This window comes from Mus caroli, chromosome X, assembly GCF_900094665.2.
Source record: "Mus caroli chromosome X, CAROLI_EIJ_v1.1, whole genome shotgun sequence".
NCBI classification, from domain to species: Eukaryota; Metazoa; Chordata; class Mammalia; order Rodentia; family Muridae; genus Mus; species Mus caroli.
The window spans coordinates 62,851,121-62,855,119 of record NC_034589.1 but is presented as its reverse complement, the minus strand read 5'-3'; positions in this window follow the sequence as shown (position 1 = coordinate 62,855,119).

Here is a 3,999-nt window from a genome sequence, read left to right as displayed (position 1 = left end):
CCTAGCAAACACAGAAGTGGATGGTCACAGTCAGCTATTGGATGGATCACAGGGCCCCCAATGTAGGAGTTAGAGGAAGTATCCAAGGAGCTAAAGCGGTCTGCAACCCCATAGGTGGAACAACATTATTAACTACCCAATACCCCCCCCAGAGCTCATGTCTCTAGCTGCATATGTAGCAGAAGATGGCCTAGTTGGCCATCACTGGAAAGAGAGGACCATTGGTCATGCAAACTTTATATGCCTCCATACAGGGGAATGCCAGGGCCAAGGAGTGGGAGTGAATGGGTGGGGGAGTGGGTGGGGGAGCATTTGGGGGACTTTTGGGACAGCATTGGAAATGTAAATGAAATAAATATCTAATTAAAAAAAACTGATTTTTGTTCTTAACATTTAGTGTTTTCTGTATTATATGGCATGAGGAGATTCTTTTCTGGTCCTCTTCTTTCCCTTGACAGGCATTCCTCCCTTTAGATTGAGGAAATTTTATTCTATGATTTTCTTAATAGTATTTCTGTTCCTCTTACTTGTACCTCTTCTCCTTCCTCTGTACCTATTATTTGTAGGTTTGGTCTTTTTTCTAATATTCCAGCATTTCTGAATGTTTTGTGCCGAGGTTCAAAAAGATAAACATTTTATTTGAAGTTTGCATTTCTTCTATATTGGCTCCATGAGTTGAAATTTTCCCTTCTATATCTTTAATTTGTTTGTGAGGCTTACCTCTGAGTTCTTTGTTTGGAAACCTGATTTTTTTTTTTTACATTGAGTTATATTCAATTTAAGTGTTTATATTTTTTGTAATTGTATGACTTTTTAAATTCTGCTTCTATATTTTAAATTATTTTCATTATTTTGTCAAACCTTGTATTTTCTCATTCTTCTTTAAGGGATTAATTCATATTTTCTTTAATTTCCCTGACCATATTTATGATTGCTACTTTGAAGTCCTGTTTTCTGTTTCAGATAAATCACTAATATAATTTGATTGCTTGTTTAAGGATGATGCATACTGCTTTGTTTTTTCATATTTTTGCTTTTAATCTGTGGTGTAGGTATCTTGAGTTATGTCATTTGCAGCATTTCTCAGTGTGGCTATCTAGTTTTGTAGCTATCTAGTTGGGTGGGTATTCTTTTGGGGGGGGTTATTTTTTAGATCTTTCAGGCTATGGACCAGCATAGTATTCAGTCTTAGACCCACTCTATGTTTCAAGGATCAGACTAGAACTGTTTCCAAATCTGAATTTCTGTTTGGAACTCTAGGTTCAGATTCCAAGTAGTTTTGTATTAGAACAGTGTGTTGAATGTTTGATTGGTTACAGGTTAGCAGGCATCGGAATGGGTCTGACTCATGCGGTCTCTTAAGGAAGGTTCAGTAACTGACTTCACAGAAAGGACAAAGTCAGAAGTAAATGTTTTCTGACTCTTTGCCATACGTAGCAACATATCCCAGAGAGATGGAGATGAGCTTGGAGGAGGTGATAAGGTAGGTGGTAACAGCACAATGAGATCTTTTCTGACATGAATAAAACAAATACACAGAGAGCTAAAGATGTAAACTATAACTTAAATAAAACAAATACACAGAGAGCTAAAGATGTAAACTATAACTTAATGTGATTGACCAGTCTCTATATGCTCTTTGGTTGGTGGTTCAGTCTCTGGGAGCCCTAAAGAATCCTGGTTAGTTGACTCTGCTGGTCTTTCTGTGAAATTCCTATCTCCTTCAGGGCCCACAATCCTTACACCAGTTCTTCAATAAGAGTCCCCAAGCTCCATCCAGTGTATAGCTGTGGGTATCTACATCTATCTAAATAAGCTGCTGTGTAGAGCTTCTTCTCAGAGGACAGTTATTCTAGACTTGTGTCTCCAAGCATAACATAGTATCATTAATAGTGTCAAGAATTGGTGCTTGCTCATGCATTGGGTCCCAACTTGGGCAAGTTAATGACTTGAAATTCCCTTACTCTCTGCTCCATCTTTGTCTCTGCATTTCTTATAGCCAGGAAAAAATATGTGTCAAAAAATTTCATGTGTGATTTTATGTTCTTATCCCTCCATTGGGGCATCTTGCTTGGTTTCAAAAGGTAGCCAGCCTCTTCAGATTCCATATCTCCAGTGCTATAACTCATATAAAGTCATACCAACAGACTTCTGGGATCATCCCCGATCCCAGGTCACTGAAAACTAACATATTCATTTATAACTCATCTTAAAAGTCATACTTAATCTAATGCCACTTATAATCATTTCTACATGAGATCAGTGAAATAAATATTTGTTTCTTCCAACTTGTTTGTTTCTGGCTTAGAATTTGGTCCTCATACATAATGGATAGTGATTAAAATATAGTCTCTTATGCCAGACATATATGATTAAAAACTATTTATTAGCTCTGTGACCTTGGGCAGGATGCTTAACTAATTTTTGCCTTAATTTTTCATCAATAAAATACATTTAATGAAAGTACATCAAAATTCTTATTTTCTTTAAATATTTAAGTAAGTTAATATTAAAAAAACCATGGTAGTACCTAGCACATATCACACACACACACACACACACACACACACACACACACACACACACACACACACGTGAGTGTGTGTGTGTTTTAAAATATTAAAATATTAAAATGTTTTCCATACATTTAAATTTACTAAAGTTCTAGGAAACATTTATTTATTTTCTTGCCATATTGAACATTTATGAATTTTACTACTGCAAATTATTTAACAGGAACTAAAGTATACTTTTATTTACAAATATTTTTAGATTATCAATTTAAACAATGTGAGAATTTTGACATTTTTTTCTTATCCCATTATCTAAACAGGGAAGTGAAGCATCATTTGAAATAAGGCTTTCTTAATCATTGTCAAATCACCTTTTGTCATTGAATTTCAATGGGAGACTTCAATGATGGAATGTATAATTACCATGGACTTTAGCTAGGAATATTTTTAATTTGCTTTGTTTGACCAACATTTTAAAAAGATTTTACTTGCTCTGCAGTTTTCACTAATGATCTTTTATTGAATGCAATATAAAGTCAAAGGTTTGAATCTTACATTTCACTTTAGTTTATTCCTCAAACATCTGCTAAAGAATAGAATTATTTTGACATGAAAATGTTTGCTTCCAGCTGGTTGGTTTGAATAGTGATTTAATGAGAGCTAGCTCAGGAAATAGGCTGCTTATACATTATGAACATGAAATCTTATTCTCTATAAAATCATCTAGATACATCTTTAGAACATATGAATAATAAATGGTGGTAGAAATACTGAGAGATGACCTGCAGCTGCTGATTCTGAAATACAGAAGCATTAGGTCAATACATTTTTATGAATCAACTTTGTTGAACAAGAGTATCATCAAAAGCATCTAGTACTTGAAGAAATATCTTTTATTTCTCTTAAGAGATTCTAATATTATGTGATTGTTTTTCTTGATATAAGTGACTTGTTATGTATACTAGTTTGGACAACAAATTAAGCTCAACTTCCGAGGAGTATTATTTCTGCTTAAAGTACAATTACATATAGAAAACTAGCTGCAGGTGGTAAAAACAGACATAGTTCACTACCCATGCAATTAGCCAACTGTTGCCTTTTTGGTAAGTTTATAGAGCAACTAGCCATTTAAAAGTTATTTAGTGAGTTCATGCACCCAACTGCACAAAAACAATTAGATAATCTAATTTTTCAATGTGTAGTTAATTTGGAACTGACAATTTTTGTCATTAGTAGAGGAGGCTATATGAGCTCATTTATTATAAAAAGAAGAAAAGAGGCCTGGTGTGGTGGCGCACACCTTTAATCCCAGTACTCAGGAGGCAGAGGCAGGCGGATTTCTGAATTCAAGGCCAGCCTGGTCTACAAAGTTCCAGGACAGCCAGGGTTACACAGAGAAACCCTGTCTCAAAAAACAAAAACAAAACCAAACAAACAAACAAACAAAAAACCAAACAAAAAAGTAAAATTGAAAACTATCTGTGAG